This window comes from Trichosurus vulpecula, chromosome X, assembly GCF_011100635.1.
Source record: "Trichosurus vulpecula isolate mTriVul1 chromosome X, mTriVul1.pri, whole genome shotgun sequence".
Taxonomy (NCBI): domain Eukaryota; kingdom Metazoa; phylum Chordata; class Mammalia; order Diprotodontia; family Phalangeridae; genus Trichosurus; species Trichosurus vulpecula.
Genome location: NC_050582.1, coordinates 31,189,391 through 31,207,481, shown reverse-complemented (window position 1 = coordinate 31,207,481; position 18,091 = coordinate 31,189,391).

The window sequence follows — 18,091 nt, the reverse complement described above, 5'->3', positions numbered from 1 at the left end:
ACTCTTTTTGTTCTTGGCCTTCTACCCCCACATCATGTCTTCATCACTGCAGCTACTCCTGGGGTTTCCTTTTATCCATCTTTGATTTCTAATTCCTTCTTTCCTCACTCATTTTCTTTCCTAATCCCCTTTTTATATCATCTGTGTTCCTCTATACTACTTTTTGAGCAGCTAGGTAGCACAGTGAATAGAATGCAGGGCCTGGAGTCAAGAAGACTCATCTTCACAGGTTCACAAGTTCAAACCTGGCCTCAGACTCTTACTAGCTGTGTGACCCTGGGCAAGTCACTTCACCCTGTTTGCCTCAGTTTCCTCATCTTTAAAATGAGTTGGAGAAGGAAATGGCAAACCACTCCAGTGCCCCAAATGGTATCACAAAGAGTGGGACATGACTTAAAAACAACTAACTTCCTTACTAGAGTCTTTCATTTTTGCCCATTTATCATCCAGGTTTCACCTTTTAACTTCTTCTTTTCTGGACTCCTTCCTATTATTCTGCATCATCATTTTGCCCTTTCAACATCATGCTTGTTCTTCAGTTATATAGGTTTTATTGAAAACTAGAAGGCCTTACCAGCAGCTGGCTTGGGCCTCTACGTAGCTACCTTGATCAATGTGAAAGACTCTTCTAATTGAAGGATGCAGTGCTGGTGGTGCATCACACATGGATGTTGGCATGCTCCAGTTGTCTTGTATGTGTTCTGCTGTCCCACAGTGCCTAGCATAGTGTCTCAAGCTCATAGGATCAAATATATGGATAGAGAGAGAGAGAAATCATCTACTCTACTTCCCTCATTTTATTTGCACATGACAAGCCTCAATATGCATGTGTTGAATGAATGAAAGAACACATGAAAGAAAAGTGTGGGAAGGGCATATGGAAATCTTGACAAGTTGTCAAAAACTGTTCTCGTTCAATGACATATGGAATTAAGCTCTACAGCCTTGTCACCTGGTTAAAAAAACACACAACTCCTAGTGGAAGCTGAGTCTTTACTTTTTTAAGCATCTCTGTATGGGGGTGGGGGGTTGTCTTAGTATTTTGGCATCTTTTGTTGCCATGTGCAATGGAAACTGGGGAGTGGTTCAAAACAGAGAAAAGTACTTTTGTAATGAGAAGCCCAACTGACTTTTGGAACCTGGAGCCAAGATTACAGTGACATATTGTGCTGAAATTGGAACAAGCTAGTCTGTGATCTTGAAGTGTTCTGTATTTAAATTGCAGATACACAAACACAGTTGCCATTCTCACCCCAAGTTTGAATGGGCCCATTTCATTGCCGAATCACTGCATTTTGTCTGATGTTATTCAGGAAAGTGGTCAGATGTTTTAAAGCTTTGGTTCAAGAAGAAATATTAACAACAGCCACCTAGTCTTGCTGGCTTCCATGCTGTATTCTCGTTAGAAGCAGCTCAGATGGGTCCTTACCCTGAGGCTTGAACAGGCAAAGGGAATGGAAAGTTTAGTCTGACATCCTGCCTTCCTATTCTAGCCATTCATTAGAACAGGAGTGTCAGATGCTGACTCTGATTTCCTCCTGCCAGCTTGTCTCCTTGGCTTCAGCAACCCTTTACATATGCAATATTTTCTATTTAGTTGGAGTGAAATTGGAAAATCAGTACCACCAAAAAACCATCCTCATAATCACCCAGTTTGTGCACCATGTCAATTGCTAGAAATCACAGCGTTATAGATACGTGTAGTTGTCATGTTGGTAGTGATTATAAGATGTAGACTCTCTAATTATTACAATGAGAGAGGTTGTCATCAATTAAAAGACGATGGCCACAGAGGAATTCACCGACTCTCTCTTGGTTCTCTCACCTTCCTTACAACAAGGTAAGATGAATCCATCCCCCTTCTTTCCCCTCCCCTTCCTAAAGAAAGAGTAACTGTTTTTCAGCAGGAAAAGGAAGTGTATATGTCACTATGGGAATTTGTTTCCCCATAGTTTTAAATACAAATGCAAGATGTTTTAGTAGCTCAGAGATCATAGACTTTGAGCCGATGGGGAGACGCCTTAGAGACCATCCAGCCCAACCTCTCCACTTTTCAGATAAGGAAATTGAGGACTGGAGAATAGAAGGGACTAAGTGGCAGAGCAAGGATTTGAACTCAGGTTGTTTGTCTCCAGGTTCCTCCTTCTTTCCGCCGTCGCACTCTCCTTCCCTAAGTAGCTGGAGGACCATATGAAAGAAATGTGCATCATCTCTCTTTGGAATCGTGGTCATGTTAGTGCCAGCTTGATGGCTTTCTCTTCTAACCTTGGCTTTATGAGGGAAATCATTTCCCCAGATTCGGTCTGGAACTGTGAGGCAGAGGACTGTATGTGGTAAAAGGAAATGTGACCTCCATGCTTCCAGATGAATCTGCTGAGTTGTCTGGGTATCAGAACCTTCAGGGAATCACGTCTCCGCTATTGTGCCCGTGTGATTCCTTATTAATAAAAGACTGTGGAACGATTGGTCAAAAGGCTTTCTTGGGATTTCTATAGAGGGCCTGAGTGAATGTTCTTTGTGTGAGCTCAGCCTACCTTTCCATCACTGCTCCCTGCTTTCTGCCAGTCTCTTCTTTATGCTTGGGTGGTCATGTTTGGAGATTTCCCCACAACTGGTTTTTCATACAGTCACATTTCTCAACCCATCTAAAGTATGTTGTGCTTTGCATGGTAATCAGGGCCTCTTTGTCTCAGCTCTCGGCTGCTTGTACTTACTTCCTTCATTTCCTGCAGTCTGCAGGCAGTCTCTGTAATGTTAGAGTAGCCTAGGTCCTTCCAGCAATAAACAACTTGGGTGTTATTTGGTGATGGTGGTGGTGGTAGTAGTATTTCTAAGTGATTTGTCCCCAACTTGCAGGTTCCTCTTTAAAAAATAAAACATGCAAACAAACCCCAAATAAAGCACATTATGGGAATCATTTCAGATACTAGGCTGGTGTGGCAGGTGCATGTGCTTGCCTCTTCAGCCTTGTGCCTGTGTGCACAGAGTACTATGGATTTACAAATACACACCTCAAAAGGGAAAGACAAAATGAAATGAAGGGGATTCACTTGCATACGTTTTAAAGAAGAAAAGGGCATTCCTGGTGTGTGATAAGTTGTTTGTGAATGCAGTCATCTGACTGGTCCTTTCATAAGAACTCCCGAAGAATATTATTGAATGTGTAGCTCCAGGCTGCTACCTAGCATCTGTATTACTCAACTAGTAGCATTTTCTTTTAAAGTCAGTCATAAGAAAATATTTTGCAAACCAGCATCCTAAAGAGGCGAAGGGAAAAGTTTACATCCGGAAAGGTCTTCAGGATCCTATGCTTGCTATCTTGTTTTGACATCTGGAATTAAGCTTTACAGCTTTGTCACCTGGGAAAGAATCTGCTTCTCCCTGTGAGCCATTCAGAATGTAACAGGGTAGGTGGTTTCTTTTTTGTTCCTGTTGTTTCTGGGTTTTGCTTTTTATTTTTGCCTTTTCACCAATTGAGAGCCTAGTTTTGCAGTCCTCACATAGGCTAAAAGTTTCCAGAAAATCAATGGGAACTCAATGCCACCATAAAGGTGGCAGGATTGAGTCTTACTATAGCATCATTTCTATTTCCACTAGTCAATCAGGGCCCAAATATTTCTGTCCGGCAGAGTCTGAGATGCCTATATTCACAGATTATTTCCAAAGAGAATTGTTTCTTTGAGGTGCTTTTGAAGAACGTATCAGTTGAAGCTTTCTGTTGAGTTGGGCCAAACTACCAAGAGAAAGGAAGAGAGAGCATATCTAAATTATTGACATTTGGAACCATAAAGGGTTTTGTGGTCATCATGTGAAGTGTGAAAAAGCATAGCCTTGACTTAGAAGACCAGAAGGAATAGTGAGTCTTTCTGAAAGATATTGGAAATTGTGGCTTGTGATAAAAATGGTCCAGGTTTAATGAAATCTCCGGTGTCAATAAATGTGATCATCAGTTACAGGGCTACATTAATATTTGCAGTGAAAAATCTTTATTGCTACTGATTAACATCTGCGATTGGAAAGGGAGTTGGGGAAGCTGGCACCAGAGAGCAATTTCAAAATACAGATGAACAACTTTGAATATGAGATAAGATTCCTTGGATGACTTCAGTGATCATTTAGTCCCATATTCTCATTTTACAGATGAGAAAACTGAGATCCAGAGTGATCATATGATTTGCCTAAAGGCCTGGTTAGTGGTAGAGCCAGGACTAGAATCAGAATTTTCTGACCAGTGCCCTTTCTATACGCTCTCTTGGCTCTCAAAGTGTTTTCATCAGTTCTTCATGTTAGTTAAAAGTAGTTATTTTTCCACTTAGAGGAAAACAAAAGTCCAGGCCAATTCCCTTGTCTGTGCCTGAACTAAGTACCAAGGCCCCACTTCAAAGTCAGTATTGAAAGCTATTTTAAATTGAGCATAGTGGCTAAAAACTTTGAACAAAGGCCACGAATTTTTTAATTTATTACTTATTTGACATTCTTTTAAAATTTTGAATTCCAAATTGTCTCCCTCCCACTCCTCTACCACCGCCTGAGAAGGCAAGAAATATGCTATCAATTATGCATGTGAAATATTATAACATATATCAAATTGCTTGCCTTCTCCATGAGGGGAGAGGGCAGGAAGGGACGGAGAGAATTTGAAACTCTAATTTTTAAAAAATGAATGTTTAAAATTGCTTCTACATGCAATTGGGGGAAAAATAAAATATTTTCAAAAAAACATGACTGACATCAATTATACTTGTGAAATCATGCAAAGCATTTTCATATTAGCTGTATCTCAAAAAAGCAAGAAAAATTTAAAAAGTGAGAAAATTATACATCATTTTGCATTCAGTGTTCATCAGTTTTCTCCCTGGTGGTAGATAGCATTTTTTCATCATGAGTCCTTTGGAATTGTCTTGGGTCATTGTATTGATCAGAGTAGCCCAGTCTTTCGCAGTTGACCATCATAATAATATTGCTGTTATTGTGTACAATGATCTTCCAGTTTTTCTCACTTCACTCTGCATCAACTCATATAGTTCTTGTGTTGTTTTTCTGGAACCCCCCCCCATTATTTCTTAGAGCACAATGTACTTCATCACAATCATATGCCACAAATTGTTCAGCCATTTCCCAATTGATGGGCATCCCCTCAATTTGCAATTCTTTGTCACCACAAAAAGAGCTGCTATAAATATTTTTGTACATAAATGTCCTCTTCCTTTTTCTTTGATCTGTTTGCAATACAGACCGAGTAGTGGCATTTTGGGATCAAAGGATATGTACAGTTTTAGAGCCCTTTGGGCTTAGTTCCAAATTATATGTAAACAGCTTAACTTCGTCGATTCCCTTATGATTACCCTTTCGTGTTTAATTAGCTTTTTATGCTTCTCTTGGGTCTTATATTTGAATGTCAAATTTTCTCTTCAGCTCTGGCCTTTTTATGAGGAATGCTTGAAAGTCTTCCATGTCATTAAATTCCCATTTTCCCCCAGAAGGATTATACTCAGTTTTGCTGGGTAGATGATTCTTGGTTGTGATCCTAGTTCTTTTGCCTTCTGGAATATCTTATTCCAAGCCCTCCACTCCTCTTAATGTGGTGTGATCCTGACTGTGGCTCCTTCCCAACAAAGGCCAATAATAATGCAAATGTCAGTAGGTTTCCAACTGATGATTTGTAGAAAAAAAAACAGTTACCCCTCCACCTCCCTCCCCAACTTGTGAAGCTAATGCAGATTTTCAGAATGTTGTCAAAGGCCTATAGACAAGGCTCATCTGACTATCAGGGTTTTCACTTAGTAAACATTATGTATTCTTTTCAAATACATGTTTCATCTGTTTGAATCCAATAATTCATAGGACAATTAAACAACCTTTTAAATTGTTTTTAGTGCTCGTTGATTATGTTTAACTCATTTATTAGTCTCTGCAAGAAGAACCACTCTGAGTCATCCTTCCTTTTAGCTGAAACTTCTTGCTTCTTCCAGTTTCATTTTTGAGAAGGTCAAAATAACTAGGATTATGTTTCTCTATGATAAAGGTAATGGTGTTTGAACACGCATCTCACATTTTGAGGACCAACCATTTAGTCCATTTACAAATATGGTCTAAAAGGAGAAAGATACCTGGATTTGAACTCAAAGGCCCTGGCTTTGATTCCTGGTTCTATCCTTGCTTATATGACCTTGGTAAAGATCCTTAAACTCTCTTGACCTCAGTTTCCTCATCTGTAAAATGAGGGGGTTGGAGAAGATGACTTCCAAGTTCCCTTCCACCACTAAATATGTGATTCTGTGAATCAGGGTTTCTTAAAACTTTGTTGTTTTTTTCCTGGAAGAATAGCTGGTGAAGCCTATGGATGGACTCCTACTAAGAATCATGTTTTTAAATGCATAAAACATAGGATTACATAGTCATAAAAGTTTATGGAGCCCAGGTTAAGAACCCTTGCTATGGACTCTGTTATTCTTGGTCCCTTCACCCTTTGCCATTTTTTTCTACCACTCCTTTACTCTGCAGAATTGTACTAAGACTGCCAGGGTGGAGCTGGGAAAAGAGGGCTACAGTACTGAGAACAAGTTTGTATTTTTCACTAGTTCATGGGTTGTTGGCTAAATACTTTACCATCAAGTATCCGGCCTGCTGTTGGTAAGCATCTCTGTAATTAGCTAGGCTGACTCTCAAATAGGAGATGGTCTCAATTATTGTTAAGTCTTGGTTTTATTTTATTTGTCATTCACAAAAAGACTCTATTCTTTTGCATCCCTCATGACTGGTTTCAGTCTTCTGACAAAGCAGAATAATAACAGGATGCTGGTTTTCCTGGTCAGATCTTGTTCTCTCCCATAGCGACTAAATTATATGCATTTTGCAGTGTCTAAGTTCTACCTTAGGGAATTATGGGGGACATAGGTATCATGAGCACACGAAAAACAAGTTATGCTTGTGTTCTCATTTTTGCCAACTTTATCCCGTACAGTCTCAGATACCTGACGTTATATACGTTGTGAAACATGGGAGAATTGGACTCAGTGAATCACATCTGTCAACCTCCATTGTCATGGCAACTGCCTTCCATTCTACATGCAAGGGAGCCCACAAAGTAAGAATAGTAATGCGAAGCTATAAGATAATGTATGCACTTGGACTTCAAGAGAGCTATTATGTCATCAGTGTGATCATTCTTTCTATCAATTCATATTACAACCCCTTTATATGCTTCAATAGACAATTTAACTGTAGCCAGCAGAAATCATCACCTGATAGCAGGCCCCCTGGTAATGAGCCTCACTGAATTTAAGTAGATTGTATATGTACTTTGTACTCCTTTTCAATAAGGAAACAATTGCCTATGTAAATAGTAATTCAAACACTATGGTATAACAGGTTAAGAAATAGAGGGCTCCCTTGAGACTACTATTAATTGGCTCTTGTTGTCCTGCCTCACCTTTAACCAAGGTTTGGGTCCCAGACTCTTTTTTATGAGTGATGCATCTAGAGGTGGGTTTTGAAGAAGGTTGTCCCCTGACATCACTATTCCTCCTGGTGGACCTTCATAGGGAAATCTGTGTTACCCTATATATAACTCAAACAAGGTATAACTAGGACTGCTAAAATAATAAAGGGGTTCCTAGGGAATAATATTTGTAGATCTCTTTACTTACAGACTATTTGTCAAAGTACTTCTCACAGTGCCTGACACATAGTAGGCAATATAGAAATTCTCATTCCCTTCTCTCCTGGGGCAGTCCTGGCAATAGGAAGGAGACACACTTGAAAGGTATTGTTCTCTTTCTGGCCAGTCCAATGAAATGCTGGTGAATAACCTGAAGTATAAAATGAGCTGTGAAAACCAAAAATTGGGAGGGAAATCACCTGAATTTTCAGTAACAGGGCCTGATGTGTCTAATTCCACTTCTGAAAGAGATGCTGTTAGAAAGGAGCAAAAGTTGGATCGTTGACAGAAGGCTGACATTTACAACCACTTAGTTACATTTCAGTGCCCATAAATTAACAAGTGCTATTATCTTGTACCTTTAAATCTTCATTTGTCAAAATGTGTCCATCCATCCCTCTTTTTCTTACCTCCAGTTTTCTCTTATAGCACTACTTCAAATCCCCACCCCTCCCTCCACTAATACATGTACACACAACTTTTTTGGCTTAAATCTGGTTTCTTTGAGGATGGTGATGATGAATCTGAGGTTGTGGCTGATTTCTGTAGAAGTCAGTTAATTTGCTTTTCTTCTATGGTCACTATGTTATCTAATCCCATCTTGTAATAGTGTAAATAGTGCACTTTTGGCCACAAGGGAGTATTAATGAGAATGTATCTTGATATTTTCTGATTTTATGAAAGAACTGAGTCAGTAGTAGGAATGTAATGTACTACACAGAGATCTGAACTGGCAGGACCTGGATTTTTTTTCATCTCTGCCATTGAGTTCTTGCCTGATCATGACCCTCCCTTTGCTGATCACAGTTGTGGAAGTGCTTATCAGGGAAGGAAATGACAGAGAAGAGAAGAAAGATGTTGAAATTGACCAAATTCACCCAAGTATTTCTTGAAAAGGTCTGAGCTGAAGGCAACATAATTGTGAGACCATTGAGGAATCAGTTCACAAAGCAGCTAAAAGAGGAGAAAGCAACAAATGTAGAAAATACTGCAGACTTTATTATTACAACAAAGACAACCAAGTGTACACGAACAGCTTCTGAACTTATGTATACTTTTCGCCCTATATACTTTTTTTTCAAACTCATCTACACATGAGCTGAGCAAATTCTTGATGAGGGCATTAGCTAGGAACAAGAACGCTTTTATAAGTGATGTTCTACAGCAGACCAGATTTTTTTTCCATTTTTTGACTGATTTAAAGATGTAAAAAAGAAGGTCCCATTGGGCTTATTGTTTGTTGGTTATTAAAATGCATTTTATTTGGCAAAACAAAATATCTCCTTAAAGATTCTCTTCCAACAGTGTATCTCTAATCATAAACGTCAGGTGATGCACAAAACAGAGAAATATGTGCCCCACAAAATTGTTTTCAACTGTGATGGAGGAAACCCAGCACAGAGTCCAAAATGCAGAAAAATTCCTTGTGGATAGTAAGCTCCTTCAGATGTTTTTGATTGTGGACAATATCATACTAGTTCCATCAAGCCTCAGAACATTTCAGGATCTTCTCCAAGAACAAAAGTGTTTGACCTGACCATATAGAAAAGATTGAGTGGAGAAAAAAAAAGTTCTCTTATAACAGGTGGATTATATTATATAACAAGCAGATTCCCAATCTACAGGGTCCATGAGTATGTGTATCAATATATAGATTTATAAATCTGAAACAAATAATATAAATGGACTATGAATTGAGACCAGAATTCAACAGAAGGAGAAGAGCAGGGCAGATTGCCTTCAGGAATTTACCAAGCTTCTTTAAATGACCCTAAGCTTCTTCCAGAAACAAAGACCCAACTTTTCGTTAGCAGCATTCTTCTAGTCTTCTTATATGAGACATGCAACACAAAAGTCTTTCAAGAATTGAAAATGAGTGTTACGTTGGAGAGGCACATGGTGGATAAGAGCAGGCTGATCAGTAAGTGATGTCATTGAGGCAATTTGTGATAAGAAAAGATGGAAAGATCGCGTGGCAAGTATGAGAGATGGGAGGAGGGTGACCCAAATGCTACATTGCTATCTTCCTGGTGTCAGGACAAAGCAAGGAAGGCCTCCAGCATGTTGGGTAGCTCCCCTAATGGGAGCCTATGGGAGACAATTGACAAAGGCCACGGGTAGGCATAGATCAGTTACCATCTGCAGTGTCACATCTTGGAAACTAGCCTAGGGTTCTACCTGAGATGTTCAATGCCCAGCCAAGATGTGTCCCAGGTGGGACTTGAATTCAGGTCTTAATGACTTAGAGGCCAGCTCTCTATCCCCTATACTATACTGCTTCTCATAGTAGGTACTTCCAAAAGAAGGTTGTTAGATTGTATTAGCTTCCATCCTAAAATTTCCTTTTTGTTGGCATATACCCTTGTAATATCATTCTTATTAGTTAAGAGGCTAATAGCCTGTCATTAAGGATTTAAGGGAACTCACATAGGAAAACTGTCTCAATTTATAAGGCACATAAAATGGCAATCCTGAGAATGCTGAGAAAGAATCATATCATTGGATAATAGGTAGGAGACCTTTTTTTAGAACTTTGTAGGGTTTGGAATATGGTATCATTTTCTTTTCAAGCCTGGATTATAAAATGTTTAAAGCTTAGTGAAATATATTTTTATTTAAGTGTCTGGCTCCATCATTTAGAGATTAATATTGTAATCACTCTTTATGCTGTACCCTCAGCCAAGAGTCTTCAGGGTACCCACCAAAAATGGGAGAATTTTAGGAATCCTAGCCCTCCATTGGAGAAGATAGTGTCTGCCAACTCAACTTTACTGAATTTCCCTGAAGTGTCTTCCTCTCCTAGTGTATCAATGTCTCTTCTTGCCTATTTCTTGTGGGGTTCCACAGCAGGTCAGCATTCATTGGTAAAGTAGGACTTTCCTGAAGTGAGCAGCAAGCCATAGAAAGTCAATTAGTGAGAGCCAGAATCTATTGAGCTATTTGACAAGAAGGTGTTCTTGCTGCCAACATTTAGCAACTTGTGGAAATGGTCACCATTGGAAACCACGTTTTGACTTTCTGCCCTGGGCTGCCAAATGTAGTACAGCCAGAAATGCTAAAAGGTACCTGAACTTTGAATGATAATTTCAATGACTGTCTAGTGAAATGGATTAATGCCTAATCACTGCACCTCTGAGGATTAGAGTTGCTTGCAGGAGAGAAAAAATATGTTTGGGCTGACAATTGAAAAGGTCACTGGTGAGCTGATGTCAGTTCCTAGCTGAATCCCAAATCTGGACTACTACTAAGATTTAGGAACTGTTGTGCAATTCTTTCTTTTTTCATCTTTTCAAACAACTGAGACATCACCAGGTTTCAATACAAATGATGATCCTTTTTCACTTCACTGGACAGATACCATGGTGGTTGAAGATGATGTCAAGGTTACCATTATAAACTTTTGTGCTGTAAAGTAGAAGTGAGACAGAGGCTCAGTGGCTCTGAATGATTCAGAATCAGATTAAAATATCATTGGGAAATATTTAATGAAATAAATAAAAATACAGTAGAAGGTAGATACTGTTAGTATGTGGTTTTCCAAGTCACTATGTAGCTCCTAGGGAGCTTATGTACAGTTTAGGGGGTCCCCCTTTTTAATTGAGTTTGATACCACTGATGTAAATCCTTTTTCTAAGAGCCATATTGCTCTTATTTTTAACTGGGTGATAGCCACTGATTTGGGATCAGTCAAAAGATCACAAGTTACACCTCTGAAATTAACTTACCTTTTTAGACAGTTTTGTTTTCCAAGTTACAAAACTCCACCAATAGAAGAAAGAACGAAAAACCCCATGAGAGGCAGACAAAAAAAAGACATTTATACATTAGGAGACACAAACATAAACATAAAAAGGGAGCCCCTGGATTTTATTGTGGTTCTATAATAAGACCATTCTGTGATGGAGAAGGCTCAAGAAGTCTGAGTAATGCAGAGAACTAACTCATGGGATACCTCCTAAATAGATTTTCTTTTTTTCCTTTTTTTGTTTTTGGTTTTGTGTTTTTTTCTTTTTTATTAGATGTTTTTATTTTTAGTTTACAACATTCAGTTCTACATGTCCTTGAGTTTCAAATTTTCTTCCGTTCCCTCCCCTCCTCCCCCCCCCAAGATGGCATATAGTCTGATGTAGATTCCATATATACCTTCGCATTAAACTTATTTACACAATAGTCAAGTTGTAAAGAAGAATTATGACCAGTGGAATGAATCATGAGAGAGAGAAACAAAACCAAAAAAGAATAAAAAGAAATAGAGCAAATAGTTTGGCTCAGTCTGCATTCAAACTCCACAGTTCTTTCTCTGGATGTAGATAGCTTTTCCAATCCCGAGTCCTTCTAAATAGTTTTTCTTGAGAGGGAACCTGTTTTCCAAAATCTCTGTTGGCACCTGGCTATTTTTTCAAGAGTGTTAACCAAAGTGGATTTTTACATCACTGGTATTCCATGATCAGAATGAAAATTTTACTATCTTGTTGGACTCTTGGTTGATTGTGCAGAAATCATTTGGCAGGTCTCCACATTACTATGATAGCAAGATCTGAACAAGGTTATTATGCATATGTTTAACAGTTAATTAACATGCAGGTATCATAACATATTGTGTGCCATATATCGGCCCTCTTTCCCCTTCAGTGTACAGTGCACCATGGTACAGATCTACCTTAAATTTGTCATTGAATTAATGTCATCAAAAATTGTCTTTAGCACTTGCACTGTCGTGGGTTTCTGTAGTGTCAGCTAACTTTCCAGAAAAGCACCATGCTCTGTCTCCTTTTGAAAAATATTGAAGTATTTGGCTTTCTTTACATCATTTTGCTATTACCTCCCAGTGAATCAACACTCATTTGTTAAGAACTTACTATGTGCCGGGCACTATGCTAGGTGCTAGAAATAGAAAGCCAAAATGAAATAAATGCTCTGTGCCCTTGAGATTACAGTCTAACTGAAGAAGAAGATGTACTCAAGCACTCACACTATCCAAAAAAAGGTAATGGGGTAGAGGGAGGGACACCATGATCAGGAAAGGCTTCATATATAAAGTGGCGCTTGAACTGAATGAGTTTTGGAGGAAATTAGTTGTTGTTAAGAGGCAGAGCTGAGGAGGAAGCACAATCTATTCATGGGAGCTGGGCAGGGAGATGGGGGATAGTGGAGTGGATAAGGGATAGTAAGAAGGCCAGTTTGGCACATGTGTAATAAGGATAGAAAGGAAGGTTGGAGTCAAGTTGCAAATGGTTTTAGATGGGAAACAGGGTTCATAGTTGATCTTGGAGGTGATAAGGAACCAGTATTAAGAAAGGAAATAAAGTGAAGAGTATGAGTAGAGAAAAGGGGGAGGGATAGATGCAAGAGATATTATAGAAAGATAAGGATCTGTCAACTGCTTAGATGTGATACTGTACACCTCCCCACACACACACATGCTACAACCATCCTTTATAAGAAAGCAGTACGTTTGTGCAAAACAAACCACTACATTCAAATTCCCTGTACATGGTTTGCCACCCTCTACTCATAGGAGGAGAAGCAGTATTGTTTAATATATGTATGTGTTGATGGAGGCTGCTTCTCGAAATCTCCATCCTTATTTAAATACATGGACAGAAATATTCTCAGGTAAAAGCTTTAGGTCAGCCTTCCAATTTTTCAAGAGCTATTTTTCATGGGCAAATAAATTGAATTCAGTTTTAGAAGCAATTATTAAACACCTACAGTGTGCCAGACACTATGCCAGGTATTGGAGATAAAAAGCCAAAATGAAGAATAGTCTTTACCAGGAAGCAGCAGACTTATATAACTAAATATATAGAAAGTAAATACAATGTGATTTGTCAGGGAGAGCGTTAACAATAACGGGGGGGGGGGAGAGGTGAGATAAGGAAGTGCATTCTGTAGGCAGTAGGGATTGAGCTGACCAGTAAAGGATGCTAGGAATTCCAAGAGGGAACAGAGCAGGAAGGAAGAGCATTCCAGGCATGGGGGGGGGGGGGCAGTGGGGTGGCCTATACAGAAGCAGAGAGGCAGGAGCCAGGAATGAGGCCCAGTCACAAATAAGGCAGTAGCTAGGTAGCTGACAAAGCCCGAGAGGGTGAAGCCTGTTGCCTGTGAGCCATTATTTATATGAGAACAAAGTGGTCATTTTGCAAACTATCACATCTCCAAGATGGCAGTTACTCTGTAACTGTTTACTTATCAGGAGGCTGTTGGATGATCGATGACCTGAAAATGGAGGTTATATCTCACTTCATTGGAAATGCAAACGGACTAGAAAATCTCTACCTAGTGGGGCATATTTTTAAGCCAAATCAGGCACCTCTGCTGACCTCCTATTTACATTTCTTTGAGAAGGAAAAAAAAAATCCCATAAAAGCTATCAAGAAACACATTTCACAGCAGGCAAATTAATTGGTTTTCCAGTATTTGAAGGGAGGGTTTGTCCAGTGAATGGTGCCATTTAGAGGCAGAAAATTATTGGCTTATTTGTTATTGGATAAAAAGGGAAGGGAAACATTTTGTATCCGGAAGTTTTAATGTGTTTAAAATCCTCATTAGGGATTTATGGACATTCTTGCTTAGCCTATCGCCTCATTAATTTGAAACTAAATAGTTATTTCTGTGTTTCAATCTCTGTTCTTTTTCTTCTTCCCTTTTTAAAAAAACCTTTTCTTTAATTAGATCTTGCATTAGAATTGGGTCTCTACACTAGATGGAGATGGGGAATTAATTAATGAGATTTATAAATCTAATGGAAGTGAGTTATTCTATCATTTCATAGTAGGGAGCTGTTAAGCCGCATGAGCAGATCGAAGAGATTTCAGGAGATGAAAAAAAATGGTAACTTCCCAGGATAAATTGAGCAGTGCTACTTGGCATTAATAGATAAAAGTATTTTAATTAGAGTTAAAAACTAATTGGGGAGATAGCGAGGAGTCTCTTGCCATTCAGCTGGTTTGCTCTTTACAATTCTCACTATCAGAGTAAAAGGCAATTCTAATTCCATTTATGTGAACAACGTTGTCATCCGATGGCATTTGAGCGAGTGCTTCAGGTCGGGCTTAGAGGGGGCAGTGAGTGTAAAAGTAAGTTCTTTAGATTACAGCAGAGGTTCCCAAGCATTCTAAGTACCCTTCCACCTTGATTTTTTTTTTGTTGTCGTTCTTTTACTAAATTTTACTGATGCTTTTTGTTTTTATATCTCAGACCTTTCTGGAGAGATCCTTTCCAATAAGCCCTTCATTGTATCAAGCAAAAACAACTATGCCAAGCCAACTGACATAATGACAGCACCTATAGGGATCCATATCTCTACCAAAAGGAAGGGAATTTCCTTTTTTCTTTTCTGGGGCCAAGAAAAGTCATTGCAATTACAGTACACGGCCTCCATTTAGAGATCTTTTTGGTTGTTCTATTTGAGTCACTGTGTATATTATTTTCCATGACTTTATTTGAATCTCCATCAGTTCATACAAATTATAGGATCATAGATTCAGAATTGGGAGAGCACATATGGGACATGTGGTCTGTCCCTTCTCATTTTGCTGCTGTGAAAGCCCAGATATATAGCATTGCCTTTCCCAAGGTCCTACAACTGGGAAATCTCACCCCTCTGAGGCCACATCCAGCACTGTTGCCCTGTAACAAACTTAGGTTTCCCAGAATTCTTCGTTGTTGTGGCTTTCTCATGGTACAGCAATATTGCATTGCAGTCGCATGTCATAGTCTGTGCAGGTATTTCCAAAATGAGAGGCATCCACTTTGAGGAGCGCATTCAATGGCATATAATACCATCTTAATAGCTGTTTATTGACACAATTCATGGTGACAGAAATTTATAAATTCAGTAACAATTAAACCACTTATATTTTATTAATCACAACGGTAGAGTTGGAAGGGATGTCATCAGTCAGTCCCCTCTGTTGTATGTTTAATGGGTCATCATCTAGCCTTTACTTGAAGGTCTATAATGAGGGAAAACCCACAATCTCCTAACTAAAGCATCCCATGCAACCCTTGGATAGCTCCAATTGGTGTGTTTCCCTGTTTACCCACTTGCCCTTTCTACTCCTCGCTCTTTGTTCTGCTCTCTGGGGTCAAGTTTTCTCCTCTTCCATATGATAAGCCTCCAAATACTTGAATACAACTATCATGCCACCCCCCAAATCAATTTGTCTCTTTTAGGCTCTACATTCTCAGTGCCCTCAGCCCATGTTCTTATGACATGAACCATCCTAGGTACGTTCATGTGGATACTCTCTCCAGATTATCAGTATCCTTCTCAAAATGTGGTGCCCAGAATGAACCTCATATTCCAGATATGGCCTGATTAGGGGTGTGTGTGTGTGTGTGTGTGTGTTTGTTTGTGTGCATGCTTAATAACACACATATACGAAACATACAGATGGTATATTTAATTATATATCATATTGAGTTGAGCTACAGATTTTTTTGTGCTAAAGCACAATCTTTCTCTGACCTCCCCCCACCCCACCTGCCAATCAAGTCTCCTGATGGCTTCTTTCAGCCACAGCTAGAGTGGAAGAGATCTTTGTTTGTCATTTTTGTTATTGGAATCATTAAATGGCTGTTTTACACAGAATATGCTGGTGTCTGGTTGGTAGGACTGGGGCATTTGATGAAAGTCCTTTCTTTTCTAAAAGACAGATTAAAAATATGATTCAAAACTATATGTTAAAATGATTCTTTTGCAAATGCTTTTTAGAGCAATTAATTTAAGACCCCACCATGGCCCTGTAGCTGTGTCTTCAGAAGTGATTATAGAAACTATGAACTGCTACTCCATGTTTAATGAGGAATTCCTTGGGAAAACCAGAACTGCCTTGAAGAACTTGACAAGTCAAGATGTATTTTAAAAGATAATCACGTTTTTTTTAAGTGTTCCATGCTGCAATAGTGGTTTAGATGCTTGGAGATGCTTGCTGAATACAAAATATTTAAATTTTTTGAAAAGAGCTTTTCTTTATAATAAATGGAAACCCCATTTAGTGCTTTCAAATTACTGGCCCTTGTAGATAGGCCCTCTTTGGGTCCAGTTAGCTCACCAGTGGGTAGCCTACTGCCCCTGGGCCAGATTTTGCCCTCCAAGTGATCTTGCTCTAATCTCTGCTGCAGCATCTCAGGGGATAATTACCTTACTATCTGCCTGCTCTAGTTAGTTTATTCCGAATGGAGCCTCTTCAGGATTAGAGCAATTGAAGAGCTGTGAAGTGTGGCTAATTAGTTAATCTCCATTTCAAAGGGCAGTAGATAACAGGTGATGACACTCTGAAACCCAAGCACCCAGCCTTGGAGAAAAGGAGGAAGGAACCTCAGGCTGATCCTGAGCTTCCAAAGCTCCCAGGTCACTCCCCTCTGACCTCTCCTCTCTTCCCAGCCTTGTCTCCCCTTTTCTGCATTTTTCTCTCTAGTTCTAGCTCCTTGTCCAACATCTCGTCTTATCCTTCCATTTCTCTCCTCTTTTCCCTCATCTCTCTTGCCCCCTTCTCTTTTCTCTTCTCCTCTTCACCATCCCAATTCCCTTTAACTCTTTCCTTAATGGGGCAAAATATGGAAAGAGAAGTGTGGAGTGGGTATCAAAAGTAGTAGTAAAAGTAGTCTGGATTTTGGGGCAGCTAGGTGGTGCAGTGAATAGAGCACCAGCCCTGGAGTTAGGAGGACCTGAGTTCAAATCTGGCCTCAGACACTTGACATACTAGCTGTGTGTCCTTGGGCAAGTCCCTTAACCCCAATTGCCCTGCCTTCCCCCCTCCAAAAAGGAAAAAAAATATTTAAAAAGATAGTCTGGATTTTGTTTTGGAATGTTTTCTATATGTTAATAAAGTGGAATCCTAGGTGTTGGAGTTCACAGGGACTTCAAGAAATCATCCCATTCCGTCTCCTGCCGCTGGGCAGGTAAGGGAGTATCCCTGTGAGACACCTGACACATATAACATGTATGTGATGCATTCCAATGATATGATTTTTACAGCCAGTTTAATTATGATTTTATGAGCTGATGATAACATTATTTGGCATTCACTCTGACACACCAAGTGATAGCAGGGGAAGGTGAAGTTCAAGATTACTGGGTCAAAGAGACAGTGTCTAGGGTTATAAAACTTCCTGGCAGATAAATTAAAGACCATGTGTGGGAAGCCAGGAATTGGCAATTAATGAAAAGAGGGTGCTCAGGTCACCAGGAAATTGGTTAGTTCTTTTGGCATTAATTGCTATGATATCCTGTGATCATCTGCCTGGATTAGCAAAAAGATCATGCATATGGAAAACTTCTAAAATATTTTCTATTTAATTACAAAATGCAAATATGTTCTCCTTCCTGAGATGCCATTTTATGTGTTTGATACTGCAGGTCATATGCCTCGTTCAGAAGCTGAATGATTTGACTTTAATTTATGCATCACTATTTTCACACTG